The sequence below is a fragment of the Gopherus flavomarginatus genome, chromosome 2, assembly GCF_025201925.1.
Source record: "Gopherus flavomarginatus isolate rGopFla2 chromosome 2, rGopFla2.mat.asm, whole genome shotgun sequence".
Taxonomy (NCBI): Eukaryota; Metazoa; Chordata; order Testudines; family Testudinidae; genus Gopherus; species Gopherus flavomarginatus.
In genome coordinates, this window is record NC_066618.1 from 140,771,611 (window position 1) to 140,789,727 (window position 18,117).

The 18,117-nt window shown below is 41.3% G+C and overlaps 1 protein-coding gene across 5 annotated transcripts in view; it reads right to left on the reverse strand.

The window, feature by feature from the left end:
* The window catches only part of ANKH (ANKH inorganic pyrophosphate transport regulator), a 164,693-nt gene that overhangs the window by 107,379 nt on the left and 39,197 nt on the right, over positions 1-18,117 (reverse strand). The window lies entirely within an intron of this gene.

Genomic DNA, 18,117 nt, shown 5'->3' on the forward strand with positions numbered 1-18,117 from the left:
AGCTATCCCACAGTCCCCGCAGTCTCCGAAAAGCATTTGCATTCTTGGCTGAGCTCCCAATGCCTGTAGGGTCAAACACGTTGTCCGGGGTGGTTCAGGGTATATCTCGTCAATTTACTCCCCCTCCCCCCCCGTGAAAGAAAAGGGAAAAAAATCGTTTGTTGACTTTTTTCAATGTCACCATATGTCTACTGCATGCTGCTGGTAGACATGGTGCTGGGGCAATGAACAGCAGCATCCTCTCCCCTCCCTTCCCCGGTGGCAGACAATACAGTGCAGTAGGGCTGGTAACCGTCCTTGTCATCAGCCCATGAGTGCTCCTGGCTGGCCTCAGGTGAAGTCGACTGGGGGCATCTGGGTAAAAACAGGAATGACTCCCGGTTATTCCCGGCAGATGGTACAGAACGGCTGGTAACCATCCTCATCATAGCAAGTGGGGGCTGAACTCCATCAACCCCTCTTTCATGTCTAAAGAAAAGATTCTGTACTGCTTGGACTATCATAGCAGCTGGAGGCTGCCTCCCCCTCATTTTATCTCACTAAAAAGTCAGTGTTGCTTTTTCCTGCATTCTTTATTACTTCATCACACAAATGGGGGGACCCTACAATGGTAGCCCAGAAGGGTTGGGGGAGGAGGGAAGCAACGAGTGGAGTTGTTGCATGGACACCCCCTAGAATGGCATGCAGCTCATCATTTCTGTGGGATCTGACACGGAGTGGCTGTGCTCTCTGGTTCTCTGATACACTGGTTCTCTAGTACACTTGTCCCATATTCTAGACAGACAGGACTATTTTTAGATACAAAATAAATGAGGAAATGACCCAGCGGGTCATTCCCATTTTTGCCTTTGCGCTCCTAGCCAACCTCAGCGAAGGTCAGCCAGGAGCACCCATGACAGCAGCAGACGGTACAGAATGATTGATAACCATCATCTTATCGCCAATTTACAATGGCACACAGACGGTACAGACTGACTGGTAAACGTCTCTGCCAGCTTGCAAAGGCAAATGAATGCTGCTGTGTAGCGCTGCAGTACCGCCTCTGTCAGCGGCATCCAGTACACATACGGTGACAGTGACAAAAGGCAAAATAGGCTCCATGGTTGCCATGCTATGGCGTCTGCCAGGGCAATCCAGAGAAAAAGGGCGCGAAATGATTGTCTGCCATTGCTTTCACGGAGGAAGGAATGAGTGACGACATTTACCCAGAATCACCCGTGACACTGTTTTTGCACCATCATGCATTGGGATCTCAACCCAGAATTCCAGTGGGCAGGGGCGACTGCGGGAACTATGGGATAGCTACGGGATAGCTACCCACAGTGCAACTCTCCAGAAATCGAAGCTAGCCTTGGTACATGGACGCACACCACCGAATTATTGTTCTTTGTGTGGCTGCGTGCATTCGACTTTATATAATCTGTTTTACAAAACCGGTTTATGTAAAATCGGAATAATCCTGTAGCGTAGACGTACCCTGAGACTGGATGACAAGGGATGGATCACCTGAAATTGCCCTATTCTGTTCATTCCCTCCGAAGCATCTGGCACTGGCCGCTGTTGGAAGACAGGACTCGGGACCAAATGGACCATTGGTCTGACCCAGTATAGCTGTTCTTCTGTTCTTAAGGAATTCAGTATATCCTATATTCTGTTTTTGTTCAAATCTACATAGACACTCAGAACAGTGTCTGAATTGTGTTCAAATGCTCCTTTAGATTAGGCTCGTGGAGTCTTTTCTGGAGGCCTAAAATGTGAACACTACCTTGTCTGAGTAACCGTCGTGTGAGAAGACATCTGTCTAGAAACTACACTGTTAATCAGAGACCACCAATCAATGGAAATAATGAGTCCCTGGAGAGAGAGTTCTGGTGAAGGGGTGGATAAGGGATCTTACTGCCACTTCCCATTGCTGCTGGGTAAGAAACCAAAGCTAGTTTGAGCTTGTTGGCCTTTTGCATAACCCTCAACTAGGTTTAATCAAGGAGTTGCTCTTTCAAGGACAAACCGTAATTGGCAGCTTACGCTGTTGCACTGGTTGCTAGTGACTCCGATAAAAGCTTCACTGTGTTCCGAGGTGCGTTGACTCCAAAGGCGGCTCAGGGACAATACATACTCCTATCCTTGGGCAACACAGACTGCTTGCTCTGGAGCCCTCGATTGTTGATTAACTTCCTCAGAATAGGCTCAAAGAATTCTGCATGGAAAAACTTACCCAGAGTGTTCTTGTCAGATTTAATAGACCCTAACATGGATCATTAGCCTTCCTCAGGGCTGGAAGGGATATGAGGGTATTGTTTTCAGGGATGGCAGGGGACTTAACGTGCTGCTTTGACTCTTTTAGTGATTGGATTGCTCAATGGTTGCTCTGACTGCCAGGTCCTCATCTCTTACAGGAGAAGAGCAAGATACAAGGAGCTGGTATTATGGATCTTAATTTTCTAATGCAGTTATCCCTTTTTAATTGAGGATGCACTCAAGGTCAGGAAGTTTGGGGACAGAGTAGACTGCTCCTATGAAGGCACTCACCCTAAATCCCTGCCCGGTCTTCTCCAGATGTAGAAATAAAGGCTCTGCCATAATGTGCAGCATTCAAGGAGATAGAGAAGACTGAGGTAGGAAAGTTGCTTAAAGAGGGAAGTTCAAGCAAGGAGGAAATTGTGCCTCCCCAAGTTAAGTGGTACTGTCAGGGCTGGTGCTTTGAGGAGGAACTGAAGTAGTCTGCTGGCAAAAAAGGGCAGTGTCAGTGACCCTGGCATGAGCTAGTACATCTCTTTTTTGGTAGTTCTAGTCTTCAGCTCATTGGATCTTTACTTGCCTACTTTCTAGGGAAGAGCATGTTCCACTGTAGCAGGTCAATAAGTAGCTCAAGCAGTTAAAGACACCTAGAAGTTTGAAGGAAAAGGAAGGAGTGCTACTTTCTGGAAACGCAAACATTCAGTAACATTGGACAATAAGGGGCAAGAGGCCCAAGATAGCAGAAGCTCAGAAACTGCCTGCCTGCTCTGAGTCATGAAGGAAGAATTCTGGAGAAATGCAGCTAGGGGATGTGATTTGAGAATGTAACACTGGATAACTAAAATATTACCCAATAATACTAAAAACAAAAAGTTACCATTATAAAAAGCACTCTCTTCATACACAAACTATAAATTATTGACTAATGATTAACAAACTATGTTGCAATGGGCCCAGAAGCAGTAACATGAACTGATTGTGACTGATTGTCCATATACACAATACCTGCCTCTTATTACAATCAAATCCATTCCTCTCACTTTGAAATGTGTGGTTGAGTTCTTTAGCAATATGACCACCTGCACCTTTTGCTCATATGATACTCAAATGAATGCTTGCATGGTACATGCCTGTGCTTAAAAACATTGGCTGAATAGCACAAATTTTAGTCAACTTTTTAATCTGGCATTTCCATACCAGTTCTGATGAAGTGGTGCTGCTTCTCAGTAGCAACCAGAGTGCAGGGAGGCCTGCAGGTGTTATTACCCAGTTGTACTTCCAACGTAATATCAATGGAATAAAAAGGAGCGCAGATATTCTCTGATTCTTTCCATCCCTGCCTTAGATCCCACATAAATTTCAAAGTAGGCCTAACCCAGTGGAGCTGCCTTAGAGGAATTTCAATGGGGACATCAGGGCGTGAGTGGGAACATGACACAAAGTTGAAGCCTTACTGGCTAGTCCTTACATTTACGGCTCCCCTCTGTTCAAAGAATGGAGAGAACAGTGTCTAGCAAACTGGAGTCCTGGCCCATGACTAGGGCCCTAGGTGCTACGGTAATACAAATAATTAACAACAACAATCGTTTTAGATGTCACACTTGTGTCTTCTCTTTATTGGACTCCTATTGCAGTTACACGGACTGGGTGGGAAAGGTGGCCACAAAGCTTAAAAGAAGGGTAGTTCTAAAAGATCACTGAAACATGCTACTGATGTGAGAGGTCAAAGGGGAAACTGCATAGGTAGAGAGTGATCTGCTGCTAAGCTTCGCTTTCTAATGCAGCTTGTGGGAAAATACAATGGGAAGGAGATGATGGATTTTGAGAGGAAACAGACCCATCTTCCATTCTTCGTTGCTAGCATTCACATGGTTGTGCTGTGTGTTATCCTCCCCGTTGTAGTTTTCACCACTTTCCTCTCAGGGCAGAATAAAACATGAATTTGGCATTGTGCCTGAAAATAACTCTAACCGAGGGCCGTGACACAGCGAAAAAAACACCCTACACACGCAAAAGGAAGAAAACTGCTTAGCCTAGACAGGAAGAGAAATACGATTTATCATGGAAAAACTGCTCCTCCCACATAAACTGCTCAGACTGTACAAAAGTTTAGATCTAAAGATGGCTCAGTCAGGAAATAACTAGTTGTGGTATTTTGTGAAGGACACTTGACTAAAACTGAACATCTGAGGTCAGTTTGGCAGATCATTAATTTTTCTTAAGTCCAGCATTTCTGTATGGCTAAATTTTAGCTACCTCTGCATGTATGCGGTAGGTAGCGGGGGAGCAGGGGCACAGGGAACCCATTCCTGTTTCCCACATTGGTTGCCCGTGCTGTCTCAGTGCACAGGGCTTAACACAGGCTACGCTAAGGGCATCCACTAACTCATCACTGGGTGAAATAAGGGTGTGGCCACAGTCCTCACTTCATTGCATATGTCTGATGCTGGCAGGCTCTGGTGTGCGGGGGGTTCAACCTTTTCCGAAGTAACACCAAGAGTCACTGCAGGCTGTGCTGCCAGCAGCATTCATAGAGACATTATACCTGCTCCTGCACTATGAGTAGGACGCCTAGCCATACAACACACTGCTGGCCTGCTAACCCCATTAAGTGCAACTCTGACACTTGGACTCTTAATGGTGCCTGAGCCCTTAGCATGTCTAGTCAGTACACTATGAATTCATTCTAATAATACTTGCACTTACATCCAAGCATTTTAAAGCACTTTGCATGCGTTACAACAGTGGCCCAAAGAAGCATATTAATTGTGAATAGCAGAACCTAACTAATGAGAACTGAGGCCGTGTGCACCTACATTATTGATCCAAATACAGAATGCTGTTGAATAAAGCAAGATGCACATTAAATGTATTAAAGGATGCATCTTATGCAAGAAACAGGGAGATCTGTACTCCCATGGCAAAGGTTTTGTCTCTTCTAGAAAATAGCACCAGTTTAATTCAAATCAGATAATTAAACCAGTGCAAACCCTTGTGTGGACACTGTTATTTTGGATTAAGAGTGAGTTTTTCTGTCTTATTTTAAACTGATTCTTAATCCACTTAAGCAAAATGGAAATAAACCCTGGCTACAAACCATACTAAGTGTCCACACAGGTAGGGTGACCAGACGAGAGGAAGAAAATATCGGGACACATCGGGGGGGCGGGGAGGTCCGCCAGCAGAGCAAAACAAAAAAACCCCAAAAAAACAGTGCTGCCGGCGGAGCGAAATATCAGGACAAATTGCGTCCTGACCTAAAATCGGTCGAGATGCAGAACACACACCTAAATATCAGGACAGTCCCGATTTATTGGGCCATCTGATCACCCTACACACAGGCTTTTGTGGTAGTACACTAAAGTGATTTAAAACTGCAGCTTTAGTTAAACTCATGGAATTTTCTTATGTAGACAAGGCTTGAGGGTAGAGAAGTCAATGGGACTTCTGCTTTAGAAAAGTCCCCCTGAAGGACATTGGCTGAACACAAAACATAATGTAGCACCTATTGTGTATTCTCCCATGTCACAAACAGGATAATTTCTTCTTCTTCAAATATATGCTTTTCTTCCCTTGTAAAATACCCTCAATTCTATTAAAAGCTGCAGCAAACAGTGGACTTAACAGCTGGTGAAAATACAGACATCAATAAATTCAGGCTAACTGATGTACAGCTATTGTACACAAAGGCGCATCATATGCACAGACACACCGGCATGCACACACTTTCAGTAGGGGTGGAGAGGAGCACACTATGGTAAAAGAAAAGCTCAATAGGTAACTCAAATGTTTGCAGTTGTTTTGCTGAAGGATGAGTTGTCTAATGGGAGAAAACATAGGCTAGCAGTTGATGTGCATGAGCTGAAGTAAGGAAAAAGATCCAAATCTCTTAACTCAGCCACAGACTTGTGCAATTCCTTAACATTTTGTTCACTTTGCAGATTGAGAGTTTAAGGATGAATAAACCATATAATGGAAAAATAATACTGAAAAAATGCTATTATATAAATAGATAGAAGAGCCTCAAATGAAACACTATTCGAATTTGGCCACCTAACTTAAAAGAAATAGGCTCTGAGAATGATTAGAGGCTTGACATTTCCTCAGTATGAGGAAGAATAAAGAGTACTGGGATTTCCTAGATTAGAAAGGACTCAGAGCAACTACTGGATGGTGGGAATGCTCGGTGCTGCTATCTGTCCTATTTCATAACATAGAAACAAGGGGAAAGTAAATTAAATTGAAATGCAACAATTTTTTTTTCTCAGCCAGATACATAACACATAGTACTCATTGCTACAAAATATTACTGAGGACACGTGCTTAGTGGGTTTCAGAAAAGGATTAGACATTTACACAAATAACATCACCCCCAGTTATGAGATGTGATAAAAGCAATATAAACCTTCAACCTCCGTGTAGAGGCTAACCTCTAAGATAAGGGCTAGGAAGAGCTTTCCCCCATGCGCAAGCTATTCCATAACTGTCACGCTAGGGATGCCAGCATACACCACTAAAGTATCAGATACTGGCTACTGTCAAAAAGGGGCTAATATACTAGACAGACCACCAGTGTTATCAGTACGGCAGTTTCAGTGTTGTTATATTCTGTTTCAGTTTACAAGTGGGTTGAGCACTGAAGATGTCTGCAAAGCACTGTGAGAGAGCATCCTAAGTGCGAACTATTATCCAAAGTTTCTGAAAAGTAGCCTAACCATCTTCAGTACAACTAAAATATTAAACAAAAACAAGTAAACCTACTGTTCAAATGTTGGTTCATTTAAAAATCAGAGTTTTACAATAATTTGCAAACCTAGATATTTTGTAAAGCTAACTTTATAAAATAAGGGCTTGTCTACATGATGGATTAAAGTGGCTCTACAGGAGTGTGTTTCTAAAGCACACTAATGTGCTGCACAGTAATTGGCCTGTGTGATCTCTGCTGGTGTGTACTAAAGGTTTCCCAGTGAGCTTTAATGCAGTGCTATTTACCTGTAGATCTCCAAATATTATCTGACATGAATATCAGTTATTATTCCTATTATACAGATAGGGAAACTGAAGGACCTTGATAAAATAAATAAAATAAACTGTACTGCAAAGGCAAATATAAGATGTTATATATTCAAGTTTGCAAACCAGTCAGTGTTTCCCCAATTAAACTAAGGATGAGATTTTCAAAAATGCCTTAGAAAATTAGCCATACAACTATCATTGATTTTCAATGGCAGCTGACAACCTAAATCCCTTTGACACTTCCAAACACCCTCCCCAACATGGTATTGGGTGACGTGTGCTACCTAGGCAATTCCATTCTGCTAAAACAAGTTGCCTCAAGTTGTTTATTTGAGGCAGACAGCGATACTGGTTTACGGGGGTGGGATGCGGGGTGTTTCTGATCTCTCCTAGCCAACTGGCACATTGCTTCAAGTGCATTATGTAATTTAACCAAAAGAGAACAGCACAAAACCTGTCAGGTCTGGAATCCATAATATGACATGACATGTATGACCAATCCCTAACTCTTCACTGTTTGCTGCATGAGATAGGTTAAACCCACTTAATGCATGCCTTGTGATATGTTGCTCTCTGTTAATGTTTAAAGGTGCACCCATCTAGAAAGACTAACTTTTACAGCTCCTGGCAGACCACCTTTGGCCAGATACTGCCTGAGTTTCATTTTGTCCCTCCTGTTCCAACTCCATTGCCAGGATCTTCAATGTAGCTGGATCATTTCAATTTCATTTTACATTTAAAGAGATAAATCGGGAAACTGCTGTGTGCCGTTGCTGAAGCTGGCATATCTTGTGGGCTGAGGCTGGCTTGGGCCATGTGGATTGCAGACTCCCTGCCTTTAAGACAGGCATAGGACTCTTCTCCCCCACTTCCGTGTGAGGAAAAGACATGCCCAAGAGCCACCTTCAGATCCTCTTGGAAGCTTATTTTTGGTGTATCCCAGTAGGAGGCTGGGTGTTCCCTAGGGGGAAAAGGTGGGAGGATGACGCTCAAGCTGAGCAATGACTGTGAAGAGGTTAGATTATTGGTGGTTATGGGAGATGGGGAAACTGACAGCATATTCTGTACTTCTGGCAAGCTGGTCTTGCGGTTTTGTGGTAAGGTCTTTGGAACAGGGATTCTATTCTATTCTGCATATGTTTCAGGTAAGCCTCTTGACCAAAACATGCAGCTTGGGGTCGTCTAAAACATTTTGTGAACTTGTGCTGAATTTGTTGAATTATTTTGGTCAAAAAAAAATCTGAAGAAATCAAAATCTTTTGACGTTTACTAAAGAAAAAACTTTGATTTTTAAATTTTCTAATTTCAAATTTTAGTTCAATTAAAAAACAACCACCACCCTAAAATAAAATGAAAAAAAAAAAAACTTTTTTTTTTGGGAGAGGGGGTTCAGCCAATGAACCAAAAATATTGGTTATTCACACAGCTCTGTTCTGCATTCAGCATTGTTGCCTGCATTTGAAAAATAGATCTTTTTAAAGCCTAACTCAGGCACAAAAATTATAACAAAGATTCCCAGCTTCTACTTCCTGAAAGACTAAGTAAAGCCACAGAAACTGGTTTTCCCTGAGAGCTTCTTTGGAGTGATCAACAGGAGTTTGCAGAAAGAAGCTAACTTTGAGAACCCTCTCTGCCCCGTGGAAACAAAGGCCAAATAAAACAAACCAAATGTACACCAGAAAGGACAGGAAGCGGCTTGAGAAGAAGTGTCACTAAAATTGTGGGCATCATATTTAATTCTAATCCAAGACATTTCATGTATTGGGAAATAAATGCAACATTAGAAAAACATTCTGGACCAGTGATATACAGAAGTTAGGTCAAATCCAGCTTTCCTGTGTGGGTGCAACTCCATTGAGGTCGATAGCTACACAAGGACTGAATTTGGCCTCTGCTGGCTCTAACACTACATCAATGATAGAAAAGTGCTAATCCATTTAAATGGTCAAATTAAAAATGCCACAGTTAGTACTCAGTTAGCCCTTTTTATTGAAAGTCTGTATTGCTAACCCTTTTCTAATCTGGCTGTTTTATAGATATATCTCATCTTTACATCGATAAGCTGTTTCCAGTACTAAACTGCATACTACTTTTTTATTTGTGAAATATTTTGGCTTGCATAGATCAGAGGTTCTAAACCAAAATGTACGAATGATTTTGTAACTGTACTGCCATGGGAGGGGGGGATTAAATGCTAACAAACATGCAGTTTTTACCAAGTTTTGACCTGACTACAGTTGAAGCATAGGTTAAACTCAGTGGCCTGGAATGGAAATAGAGTGGTGCAGGGACTTGGCAGCAAAGGTGTCATAACTGTTTGGATCTACATGTAAATGCTGCACTGAACAAATTAATAAAGATTACTAACAGGATGTAACTTTTTTTCCCCGTGAAGTGAAGAATCTCAAGAGTCAGTAGTAGTATTATCTATGCAGAATTCAATTTACCCATTGCCCTGCAAAGTTATTTGCAACACCATAAAGAAGGTGTAAAATGCTACCACAGAACTTAACAGTTTGCACCCACTTTGCACTGGTATAAATAACTACAAAGTTTAGGGCAATAGGTAAGCTTACTATAGCTGTGCATGGGTGCCGTACAGGTAAATGAAAAATCCCTCTTCTTGGATGATTCAAGTCCAAGTTCAACAAAAACACCGCAAACATAAGAGAAAGCAGAAAGGAGGAAGAGAAGGAGAATGGCAGTGGAAGACAGTGGGACAGGAGTACATTTCATGTGGCAGTGTGGTTTCCCCACAGCTATGGAATCGTGTATATTGGTTGTTTAACATATTTCTTGTTGAGTATGTTAGAGCAATTTTAAACTTTGCAAAATAGTTCTAGTAGATACAGAATTTAAATATTTCTATAAAAAATAAAGGACCAGATTCTGCCACTCTTACTTCACACTGAGTTGAATCTTTGGGTCTGATCCTGAAACTATTCATGGGTCACTGGAGCGCCACAGGAGTCTGCCATATGGATTCAAGTGCAAGGTTGTGGTTTGACCCTGCAGTATTCCCACAGAAATCAAAGGGCTGTTTGCAGAGTAAGGTACTACTCTGCATGAGTAAAGGTGGTAAATCTAGCCCTAAATGTTTAATCTAGTTTATGTCTAATTTAAACTACTTGTAATATTTATGGTTATTAGATTATTTAGGAAAGTTACTAATGGGCTTGAGTCTCATCACACCACTTTGACACCAGTGTCACAATGTTAATGTAAGTGGAATTACCCAGTGAACATGAGAGAAGAATCAGGCCCCATGACCTTTAATTACAACTAAAAAAAGCAAAAAGGATTACAACACTGCATGCAATATCTATTTCCATATTCTGAGGCTCTGCACCTTACAAACCTTCTTCCTCCCACTTAGAATACAGCAGTGCTATTGGAAAAAACTGTTTAACAAGGCACTTCTGAACTCGGTGATGAGAAAGGAGAGGTTAATTATAGAAGGGCTGTACTTTGAAATAACAAAGTCTATATCTTTAGTTCAGTTCACAATCAAGCTGGCAATTTTACCGGCAATGGATTGGTATCTCTCTCTCTCTCTCTCTCTCTCTCTATTATGTAACTCAGCATGTTTGTCTAATCCACTGTTTACTCAAATCACTAAAGACATATGGAAAATCTGTCAGGACTTGGAACTCACTTTTTTACAATGCCTATCTCCAACATGCCAAACCCGCTAACCCTTCACTTCCTTTTCAATTGTCTGCGAGGGGAATTTAGTGCCCATGAAAGAGACTAACAGCAACTGGCTAGAGCCAGGCATTCAGCGAGCAAGCACCACTTCCAGTCCTCACCTAGCACTTCATAGATGGAAGCCCTGTAGGAGCAGTCTCTTTCCAGTTAGCGTGAATGAGAAAAATCAGCAGCCAGCACTAGAGGGAAGACAAAGGGATTACAAGTTGGGGAAAACTATCAAATGCATGAAGACTCTCTGAGGAGAGGGACAGAACCATGAGGCATTTTATAACAGGGGAAGGTGAGAAGAGAAGCTAGGTCGCTTGGGACTCACCAAGAGAGGGGCAGAGCCAATAGAGCCTGGACTAAGTCAGCAGTTTGTGCTAAGGCTGGACTTTCCAAGTGGGTAACAAAAGGGGAGGAACCATTCAGTGTTTACACAGAGGGGCCGAGGTTAGCAATTCTTGGGGTTCCATCTGAATATTGTAACACCTCTTGCACTATTTTGCGTTGCTGAGCCTCTCTTCAAGACAGATGACCATTATCATCAAATTTAGTGGTGCCTTTGAGATTGGGTCTAGGAAAGATCACAAACAAAATTAGAATACATTCACGTTATTACCTAATCTTGGGGCTTAAATCATGTGTTTATCCTGCAAAGCACCAAGATAATACAGTAAAATTTTATAACCCTGCTCTGATAACTTGCATTGAGGTGATCCAAAGAAACGAAAACAAACCAGGTTTTTCTAACTATCAGTCAACTGTTACATGAGGGGAGAGGAAGCAAGACAAGACAGAATTACTTTGCTGCTTACTCCTGAAACAAATTCTCCCTTCCTCCCACTCATGAAATGTGAAGTAATGGTAATAGTAACTCACAAAATACACCATTGATCATTGGTTTGTTAATTCCTGAGGACTACTGTTTTAACTCAAATGCAATCTGAGTGTGTAAAGGGCTAAAGAAAAGCAGACTATATCCAAGACAGGTGCTCAAATCTTGATCTTCTGCATGTTACAGCATTTAACATTGCACACAATAAAATAAGGTAAGGTGGTATAGATACTTCTTGGATTGGTGTTCAGACGAAAAAACATTACGTTATTCTCCACAAATTATTCTGTATGTTTTTCTTTAGTTTGAAAGAGGTAGTTTATAATAGCATTAAGGTGCTCTCTGGTCTCATGTTCCTTTGAGCTATTCCAAATTTGAGGGAGGCACTGTCTGACTGGCTTTTTGTACAGAACAAATGGGATCTCCAATCCTGACTGAGACTCCTGTCGAGTACTATAATACTGCTAATAATTACAATACAGTGTGTGCATTATTTATGTGTAGTATCCAGTGAAAGTTACTTAGACTGCAAGCTCTTTGGGCCAGGGGCACATCTTTTTATTCTGTGTTTGTACAGCACCTAGCACCATGGGGTCCTGGTCCAGGACTAGGGCTCTGAAGCACTATGGTAATATTACTACTAAATAATAGTAATAACCTTTAAAGGGTGGCTTTAAAAAAAAAAAAAAAAAAAGAGACATTACCCTGAATTTGGCACCCATCCTGTCCCAATGGGCAGTACCCATCTCACTAGGTCCTTAAAAACTATCCCTGAGCTGAATGAATGAGTGAACCACAAGGTGAAATTTCTTTACCCAAAAAAAAGTAATTAAGCTTCTAGACACTATTATATTTACATCTCCCAATGCACCTAACAATTAATTATAAATCTCTTATTTACAATATGCCTTTTTGAGTTCACTTATTGTCATCTTGCAAGACTTTATTATCTGCAGTTTAAACTTGAAATGACCCAAAGGTCAAGGCAGGAAAAAAAAAATCAATGCTTTAAATTCATTTTATCGCTGAATCTGCTCCCTAGATAATCTGTAGTCTGAGTTTCTGTATTTACATTTTAGGCCAGGTGAAGGGTGAGAGGAGTTTGGGGGCAGGAGGTGAGAGAGTGAGTTTATTTTCCAGTGAAATAGCAAAACACAACAACATGAAGAATGGCAAGTGATTTGCATCGTAAAATACAAAGCTGCAAATTAGACAGAGGAGATAAAATGGACGTAAAAAGTAGAAAAAAAGGTAAAAATGAAGAAAACTCTAAAAATGCCAAATTCATCTTAATTGCTATAAAAATTCTGCAGTGAATTGAATGTGTTCATTTTTGTTTGCAGTACTCAAATTTTTCAGATATAGCGATCTATATCTTACCATATCTGCCATAGGGCCCAATTCCTGCAGCTTTTTAGGCAGATGTTCTTATTGATCCCAGTGGACCTATTTCCATAAGGAAGGAGCTGCAGGGCTATGCCCTTGTTCTCTGAGTAACTCCTCAGGGTGTTACCTGTCCCCAATTAAGTTTGGCAGGACTTTCAGGCATGGTGAAAGTGAATTTTTCAGATGTTGTCGGGATTGATGTGACTTATGTTACAAAACAAATGTCTCACATTTGAGGACAACAATGAAAGGCTACTGGAATATCAAGTCACTACAGCTCTACCTCGATATAACGTGACCAGATATAACACGAATTCGGATATAATGCGGTAAAGCAGTGCTCTGCGGGGGCGGGGCTGTGCACTCCGGTGGATCAAAGCAAGTTCAATATAACGCGGTTTCACTTATAACGCGGTAAGATTTTTTGGCTCCTGAGGACAGCGTTTTATCGAGGTAGAGGTGTACTTTAAAAGAAAAAACAACAATCAACAGATTCCTTCCCTATGCACTGTCTCTTCTCTGTTTTTTATATTGTAAATGCCTCAGGGCAGAAACTTTATTAATTCTGTATCTTTAATGACACTGAACATGTGGCCATTAGTTATTGAAGTGTTGACAATTAATATGAGACTGCAGCGGGAAATCTGCTCAGTAGGGTCAGTGGTACTCTAACAGAGGAAGCAAGGAATAGGTGACCGACAGTGCAATAAGCATCACGCCATGTCAACATGTTGTGATATATAGAGAAGCCATAGCATCTGTTTTCACTTGCAGCATGAGTCAGAAGCCATGTGATCAAGAGCATCTGCACAGAAATTGGAGACAGATGGCTGCTAGTGGGCAAAACAAGAACTTTATGAGTCTGACCTAAAAAAGGTGCATCTTTAGGTTTTCATAGGTACATAGGCTCCAACGCCAAAAGGGATCATTGTGGTCATCTGATCTGACCTCCTGTATGACACAGGTTAGAGAACATCCCCTAGAGTGCATCTTTTAGAAAAAGATCCAATCTTGATTTTAAAAATTATCAGTGATTGAGAATCCACCACAACCCTTGGTAAATTGTTCTAAAGGTTGATTACTCTCACCATTAAAAATGTATGCCTTATTTTCAGTCTGCATTTATGGAGCTTCAGCTTTCAGCTGGTGGATCGTATTATACCTTTCTCTCCTAGATTAAAGAGCCCATTTTTAAACACTTTTCCCCATGTAGATACTTACAAACTAATCAAGTTACCCCTTAACTTTCTCTTTGTTAAGCTAAATAGATTGAGCTCTTTGAGTCTATCACTATTAGGCATGTTTTCTCATCCCTCAATCATTCTCATGGCTCTTCTCTGAACCCTCTTGAATTTATCAACATCCTTCTTGAATAGTGGTCACTAGAACAGGACACAATATTCCAGCAGCAATCACACCAGCCCACATACAGAGGTAAAATCATTTTTTTGCTCCTATTCAAGATTTCCATTTATGCATCCAAGAATCACATTAGCCATTTTGGCCATAGCTTTGCACTTGGAGCTGATTACCCACCATGACCCGTCAATGTTTTTCCAGAGTCACTGCTTCCCAGGTTAGAGTCCTCCATTTTGTATGTATGACCTACATTCTTTGTTGCTAGATGTATACATTTAGCCAAATTAAAACATATTGTTCGCTTGCACCCAGCTTATCAAGTGAGCCAGACTGGACTGTATCAGTTACATGTCCTCTTCATTATTTACCCTCCTCCAATTGCTGGTTCATCTGCAAGTTCTCAGTGATAACTTTATTTTTTTCCAGATTAAAAAATATATTAAATAGCCTAGGGCAGTGGTCCCCAACCTTTCCGTCTGGCACCAGCCAGACAAAGGACTGTGGTGGCACCGGAGCATCCGCCGAAATGCCGCCAAATTTCTGCAGCATTTTCACGGCGGTGCCTCTCGATGACGCCACTTGCCGCCGACAAGCAACGTCAAGAGGCATCGCCGCCGAAACTCCGCAGAAATTCGACGGCATTTTGGCGGATGCTCCACCGCCGGCCAGGACACGGGCGCCTTTAGATGCCCTCACGGGCGCCATGGCGCCCACGGGCACCGCGTTGGGGACCCCTGGCCTAGCGACAGGAACCTATCCTTGCACAACCCCACTAGAAACACATCCGATCGATGATTACCATTTACAGTTATATTTTGAGATCTATCAATTAATCAGCATGATAGAGGCCCAATGGTGAGAACTGGCAAAGGGTTCATTGCTCTTTACAAGCATTTCCTATCTCACTATACCGGATACAACTGTTCCATCATATTCATCCATAAAGGTAAGCATGTGAGGTCTCTGCTACAAACTTTTAACTCATCAATGCTCATAATCATTGTGAAATATGTTTAGCATTTAAGAAATAATGAAACTATACTGAAAATTATGCCCTTATGGTCTTGCAGTAAAACTGAGTCACCAAGGAAAATAGCTCTCAGCGATCGCCCATTCAAGCAGGAGGGATTTGTTCCAGGCTAGCTGATTATGTAATGTACTGTTCAGTCATGCACTATTACAACAACCCAGAAAAGTCAATGGAAAACCATCAAAAGGTAAACTAATCACTTGGAAATGGAAAGGAATTATAGAACAGAGAGGGGATAGCCTAATCTGTGAATAAAGATAAAAGATGATTCAATACATCACAGGATAGAGAAAGAAACTCTGTATCCATTCACTGATGAGCTACCTTGAAACAATGAGAAAGATGAAAGACTGGCCCTGGCTCCTTGAGGCTAGCAGATGCTGCAGCAGACCGAACTTTGGGGGAAGGATCTAATTTATTATATATGAAAGGTAACTTAATAAGTGTAGGCCCTACTTCATGTCTTATGAATTTGTTTTGTATGTAACCATTTGTTTCCATCATTCATGCTTGTTTCTATTTGAATCTCTATTCTTTCTTAAAATAAATTTCCTTTTGTTTTACTGTAATTGAACTCAAGTGCCATGTATGACACAGCAGCGGTGAGCTCAGGTAAAACTGGTAATCTCAGATACACTGTTCCTTTGGGAATGCAGGACCTGAGCTAACCAGTGATTAGGGGCTAGATACCACAGAGGGGTACTCTGAAGGGACTTGAGGGCTGTCATAAACAGATGATGCATTAACCTGTAACTTTCTACCTGTAAAGGGTTAAGAAGTTCACCTAGCCTAGCTGACACCTGACCAGAGGAACCAATGGGGGAACAAGATGTTTCAAAAGGAAGGAGAGTGTTTTCCTTTGTTAGTTTTCAATTTCAGCGGTAGTGAAAAAGATCAAGGAACCAGCTTCTTATCAGAGTAGTAAGTTTTAAACAGGAATAACTAGGTTTATGTTTATTTTCTTTTTTTACCTGTCTTGGTGCAAATTAAGGGAATTATCAAATTGGGCATTCTTGTGTGTAGTAGATTTTTGCCCAGGGGAACATCCTCTGTGTTTGGAATCTGTTGTCTGTGAGTGTAGCTGGTATGCTAATCTCTCCCAGAGGGTTTTCTTTTACCTTTCTTTTCTTTAATTAAAAGCTTTTCTTAACACCTGATTGATTTTTCCTTGTTTTCAGATCCAAGGGGGTTGGATCTGGATCCACCAGGAGTAGGTGGGAGAAAGGAGGGGGGATGGTTAATTTCTCCTTGTTTTAAAATCCAAGGGGTTTGGATCTGTGTTCACCATGGAATTGGTGAAGTTTCTCAAGGCTACCCAGGGAAGGGAGTGCTTGTGAATGGTGGCAGCAATACCAGATCTAAGCTGGTAATTAAGCTTAGAGCTTCTCATGCAGGTCCCCCACATCTGTACCCTAAAGTTCAGAGTGGGGAAGGAACCTTGACAAGGGCTGAGTGCATCTACTGTCAACAGGACAGGTATAAGTCCAAGGGAGAATGCTTGAGTGGCTGACAGCTCCCTAACACAGCCAGCCTAATACAGAGTTTGCACAGGTAAGAGGCACTCATGCTGGAGGAAGTTGGCAACAAGATGACTCACAGGCCTGGGTACCCCAAGAATCACCACAATTAGCTTTTAAACCATTTAATGTGTACCATGTCAATTTGATAACTTTTTAGATTTTTAATCAAGAAGTCATGAGGTGCCAAATCAAATGCCTCACTGAAGTCTAAGTATATTACATCAACACTATTATCTTTATTAGCCAAACGTGTAATCTCATCAAAAAAAGATATCAAGTTAGTTTGACAGCATCTGTTTTCCATAAACTCATGCTGACAGGCATTAAACATATTACCCTCCTTTAATTCTTTATTAACCGAGTCCTGTATCAGCCACTCCACTATCTTGCCCAGGATCTATGTCAGTTTGACAGGCCTATAACTACCCAGGTCATTCCGTTTACCATTTTTAAATATTGGCACAGGATTAGCTTTCTTGCAGTTTTCTGGAACTTCCCCAGCACTCTAAGACTAACTGAAAATCAACATTGAGAGAGGTCTTTTAAAACTCTTGGATTATGCAGACCTCCTGATTTAAAAATGTATAACTGTAATAACTGATGTTTAGCATTCTCTGAAAGGAGACTTTGTTTTTGACTAATGCTGCAATTGTAAAATAAAGAATTCCTGCTTCAATATCTAACATACCATTTTTATTTTCTTATAAACACGAACTGCTGTTTTGTTTACTCCTAGGCTTGTAAACAGACCCCCTCAAAAATGCAAGTTATGAGATACTAGAAGTGCAGTTTCAAAGTCATGTTCTAGAATACTATGCAACATTCTAATAAGGATTATAATAGACTATAGCATCAATGGTTAAAGCTCAATTTTTTTCAGATATAGCGATCTATATCTTACCGTTGTCTGCCATAGGACCCAATCCTGCAGCTTTTAAGGGAGATGTTCTTATTGATCCCAATGGACCTATTTCCATAAGGAAGGAGCTGCAGGGTTATGCCCTTGTTCTCTGAGTAATTCCTGAGGGTGTTACCTGTCC